The 5592-nt window shown below is 45.0% G+C and overlaps 1 pseudogene; it reads left to right on the forward strand.

Moving 5' to 3' along the window:
* Positions 1-1652: 1652 nt before the first annotated feature.
* LOC110314013 lies at positions 1653-3192 on the forward strand (annotated as a pseudogene).
* Positions 3193-5592: the final 2400 nt, after the last annotated feature.

The raw sequence follows: 5592 nt of genomic DNA on the forward strand, positions 1-5592 counted from the left end.
CCAACTCAAAATAGGTTAAAGGCATGAACAGGAGTTGTAAAATAGTAAACACTCATAGAAGATTGGGGGAAAATCCTTTACAACACCAATTGTAGCAAAATGATTTCTTGCACACAAACAACAAAGCCAAAATCAGACATGGAAAATTACATCAGACTAAGAAACTCCTGTCAGAGTAGTCATCAGTATGAAAAGCAGCCGGTAGAATTTGAGAAGATGCTTCAAACTTTACAGCTGATTTTAAAAAAACTTTTTTAATATTCCAGACTGGCAAGATATCTCAGTGGGCAAAAGCATTTGCTGTCCGCCTGACAGTCTGAGTTTGAAAGGATACCACCAAGTTGTCTTCTGACCTCCCCACATGACCCTTACCCAAATAAACACATAATAATTTTACATTAATGTCTTGGTCGGGTGGTGGTGGCGTATGCCTTTATTCCCAGCACTTGGGAGGCAGAGGCAGGTGGATTTCTGAGTTCGAGGCCAGCCTGGTCTACAGAGTAAGTTGCAGGACAGCCAGGGCTACACAGAGAAACCCTGTCTCGAAAAACAAAACAAAACAAAACAAAACAAAACAAATCTATGCACAACCTAAAGCCTTCTGAGTCCACCAGGCCTGCTTCTGCTTATTAGTCAAAAGAAGCAAAAGCAGGGGCTCTCTCCTCTCTTTCTCTTCTTTCTCTGTCTCTGTCTCTCTGTCTCTGTCTGTCTGTCTGTCTGTCTGTCTGTCTGTCTGTCTCTCTCTCTCTCTCTCTCTCTCTCTCTTTCTCACTCAGTCACTCACTCACACACACTCTCCTCTCTGCCTCCTCAACTCAGTGTCTGTGTTTTGTATGTGCAAGACAACCTCCCAGTCTGCCTCTCATACAGCACTGGGATTACAGGCATGCGTTAGGCTAGGCCAAGTTTTTATACAAGCGCTGAAGATTTGAACTCCTCATGCTTGAGTATCGAGTGATACTCATTTGCTGAGCCATCTCTCGGCTCTGAAATCAGTGAGCCATGTTCACTGTAGCAGTATTCAAGATAGCCACGATATGGAAGCAACTAAAATGACTGTTGAAATGAATCGAGAAAACAACCGAGCAGGGATGTAGCTCAGGTGGTAGAATGCTTGCCTACATGCTCCAAACCCTGGGTTCCATCTTTAGCCTTTAGCACTACACAAACTAGCTGTGGTGCTGCATTCCTGTAGTCCCACCATCCAGGAGGTGAGGGTAGAAAGATCAGAAGTTCAAATTTCTTTTAAAATCAGCCTGGGGCCGTAGCTTGCACGTCTAGAATGCATGTGGCCTTGGCTTCAATTCCCAGTAGGTCATAAACTGGGCGTGGTGGCGCTGTGAAATCAGCACTGGGTGAGGAGGGAGGTAGAGACTGGAGGGTCAGGCGTTCAAGGCCATCTTTGGCTATACAGAGTTCAAGACCAGCCCCCACTATTCAAGACTATGTTTCAAAACAAAATTAAAAAAAAAAAAAAAAGAACAAAAGGTTCCGTTATGCAAGATGAAAAGGCCCTGTAGATCATTGTGCGACACAGTGCTTAGACTTATGACTGCGGCGGCCACGCTCTGCGGGTCGCGGAGGCGGGCAGAGGCGGAGCCGCAGGAGCCCGGCCCGGCGGCCCCAGGGGCGGTGGCAGCCCAGCAGGCGTCTCGCGGGGCCGCTTTGCTTCCACACTCGTCTCAGAGGACCCGAGAGGAAGGATGTCGTCGGGGCTTAAGGCCGAGCTGGAGTTCCTAGCGTCCATCTTCGACAAGGACCACGAGCGGCTGCGCATCGTGAGCTGGCAGCTGGATGAGCTGCAGTGTCAGTTCCTGGTGCCGCCGGCGCCCGCGGGCAGCCCGCCCTCGCCGCCGCTCACCCTGCACTGCACCATCACCGAGTCCTACCCATCTTCGCCGCCGATATGGTTCGTGGACTCTGACGATCCAGATCTCACATCGATCCTGGAACGCCTGGAAGATTCGAAGCCCAACAGTTCGCTTCGTCAGCAGCTCAAGTGGCTGATCTGTGAACTCTGCAGCTTATATAACCTGCCTGAACACCTGGATGTGGAGATGCTGGACCAGCCTGTCCCCATGGCTCAGAAGGCAACCATCGAAGAGGTGCCTTCAGAAGATGAAGATGAAGATGCAGCTGATGGGCTGGAAGACTTGGATCATTATGAGCTGAAAGAAGAAGAAGAAGAGGCTAGTAACGAGAAAAAGTCAGAGGATGAAGGGCTTGAGAAAGAGCATTTGGCAATATTAGAGAATATCAAGAAGAGCCAAAGGCAAGAGCATTTGAATGGTACCGTGTCTGGCTCGGTGCATGCTTCAAATAGACTTATGAAAGAACTCAGAGATATATACAGATCGCAGAGCTACAAATCGGGGACTTATTCCGTGGAACTGATAAACGACAGCTTATATGACTGGCACGTTAAACTGAGGAAGGTTGACCCTGATAGTCCCTTGTACGGTGACCTTCAGCTCTTGAACGAAAAAGAAGGCATAGACTATATTTTGCTTAACTTCTCTTTCAAAGATAACTTTCCGTTTGATCCTCCATTTGTTCGCGTCGAGTTGCCTATTCTCTCTGGAGGGTATGTTTTGGGTGGAGGGGCGTTGTGTATGGAACTGCTCACCAAACAGGGCTGGAGCAGCGCCTACTCCATTGAATCGGTCATCATGCAGATCAATGCCACCTTAGTCAAAGGCAAGGCCAGGGTGCGCTTTGGAGCAGATAAGAATCAATATAATCTAGAAACAGCCCAACAGTCCTATGACTCCGTTGTGCAGATGCATGAGAAAAAGGGCTGGTTCACTCCTCCAAAGGAAGATGGGTAAATAGTAGACTGTCATGTATTTGGAACAAGGTAGCTTTAAAGACACAAGCTTTGCATATCTTTGTAACAGTAGTGCGGAAGATATCTAGTTGGTGTTTTAGTGGATAAACTGTCAACTGACCACCAGTAGAAGTTCCAACCTTTTCATTTTGCTTACTGTTGGGGTCTTGGGCTGAACTGTGAGCCTTTACTGTGGTTTTCCCTGATAAATAATCATAGTGTCCATTTTTTTCACCATCTGTTTTCCTTGATTCAGTGAAATGTGTTAGGTAGGCCAGTCAGTTGTGACTTTATAGATAATTTTTGTTTATTGGGCTATTGGGGGAGGGGGGATAATGAGTATTTACAAACATTTGCTCCATTTAGTGCCAATAAAAGTTTTGCCAGTGTCCAATACTGGCTTAAAAGAGTTTTTTTGGTCTCTGTATTTTGTTTGTGTGATGCGGCAGATGGAACCCGGGGCCTCCTGCGTGCTTGCTTCACGACCCATCCCATTGAGTTGCGTTCCCAGTTAATGGTTATGTCTTCTCAACTACAGTCTTCTGGGGTGTAAAGCCATTTGATTGCCTAAATAATGATAAGAACTTTGCTCATGAATTAATAACATTTTTATGGCCAGATTATGATATGAACTATTTCCTAAAGCTGGACTCTTGAAACTGAGTTATACTGTACTGTACTTGGGCAAAGCAATCAAGGCCAAGCCACTTAAGGCTTGTTAGCAGTCATTTGTACTGGCCTTGCTTAGCAAACTCTTTCTCCGCTTCCTCTACCTCTTCTTGGAGAAAGGGTTTCAGCTACCCAAGGCTGGCCAGGAGCTCTGGATCCTTCTGCCTCTACATCCCAGGTACTAATGAATTTGTTTCTTAATGGTTTGCTATATTTTTTATGAAGCAGAGCCACAGTCTACAGCTTTGGGTTAGTTGTGAAATACTGCCCTTCTTCCTTTCCATTTTACTAACGGGATGCTGCAATTTGTTGTAGACTGATAAACTTTATAAATTGCTCAGCAGATTCTTTGAGCAGAAGTTACATATTTAAGTTCCATGAGTACTTCATTTGAAGACTTCTAATTTTTTTCTACCGTCATAACAATGACTGTGCATCAAAGAACTAATTGGAACTTTGTGTGTGTCAATTCCTTTATAAGGTGTGACTCGAATCAGCGTACTTTTCATTTTCTTTTTTTTTTTTTAAGATTTATTTATTTATATATGTAAGTACACTGTAGCTGTCTTCAGACACTCCAGAAAGGGGCGTCAGATCTTGTTACGGGTGGTTGTGAGCCACCATGTGGTTGCTGGGATTTGAACTCAGGACCTTTGGAAGAACAGTCGGGTGCTCTTACCCGCTGAGCCATCTCACCAGCCCACTTTTCATTTTCTTACCTCACCCAGTTGTGTCCCTTAGGTTGGTAATAGTTGGATTTAATTGTGTATATGAATGTGTGTGGAGTGGGGTATATGCACTCAAGTGCAGATGTCTTCAGGAGCTGGAAGGCATCAAACCAAACGTGGGTCTTCTGCAAGACTAGTATGCATTTAATGGCTGAGCCATCTCTCCAGCCCCTCTACTTTGTTATTTTTGAGACAGAATCATTCATGGAACCTGGAGATCACCCCTGATCTAGACTTGGCTAACCAGTGAGTCCTAGCTCTTGGATTACAGAGCTTCCCAGTTACAACTTCGCAGCTCTGGGATTACAGGCAAGTACCAGGACATCCAGCTTCTCGTGCAGGTCCTGGGGCTTATGCAGCAAGCGCTTTACCCGGGACACCCCCCCCTCCCCTACAACTGCTTTGACATTCACATATCAACTCCATTAACCATACCCAAGAGACATGGCTCTTGTGCATTATTGTATATGTTCAAAATTTTTAAAATTCTATTTTGGTTATGAGGGCAGGCAATCATGATTTGTGGGCCAGGCCTAGTGGCCCAGATTTGTAATCCCAATTACTCAGAATCTTTAGGCAGGAGGCTTGCTAGTTCAAGGCCTGCCTGGGCAATTAGTTCACATTCAGCCTGGGTTAAGATACCGTCTCAAAATTAAAAGTTGTAAACAAGGCAAAACAAAAATAATTTTTAAAAAGAGTAAAAATTAGAAGTGAAAAGGGGCATGTGTGTAGGGGGACTAGGAAAGTAGCTCAGTGATATAACCAGTGTGTAGCATTCCCAAGTTCCACCAGAACCCCCCACACCCCCACACCCCATTTCATTTTTCTGGCATTCTCCCTCACTTGGTTACATTTACATAAAGTTTTGGCCAGCTCTGGTAAACTGTGACAAGGCAGAATCATTTAAAGCATTAAAATTCCTTAACCATTAAAGTTCCTCTAGCCTATATAAGCTAAATCTTGAACCTGCTACTGAATTCTGCCACACCCTAATCGATATCTGTACATTGATAGCTTTAGTTCCCTTTGTCATCGCAGATTTATTGAGTAAGTACATGGTGAACTTTATAAAACTGAATCAAATGTACAAATAATCATCGAAACTACTGGGGCTAGAGGGCTGGCTCGGCGGTTAAGAGCATGAACTGCTGCTCTTGCAGAGGACTTGAGCTTGCTCCCAGCATCCACCACAACTGCCTGCCTCCCCGTGCCTCTGACTTCTGAGCACTGCATTCACGAGTCCACACTGAGACACACATGCATACACGTAGTTACAAATAAAAATGAAATAGTTTAAAGATAGTTGTTGTTGCTGATATTATTATTAGACTTTTTGGAGTCAGGGTTTCTCTATGTAGCCCTGGCTGT

The sequence above is a fragment of the Mus pahari genome, chromosome X, assembly GCF_900095145.1.
Source record: "Mus pahari chromosome X, PAHARI_EIJ_v1.1, whole genome shotgun sequence".
Lineage (NCBI taxonomy): Eukaryota > Metazoa > Chordata > Mammalia > Rodentia > Muridae > Mus > Mus pahari.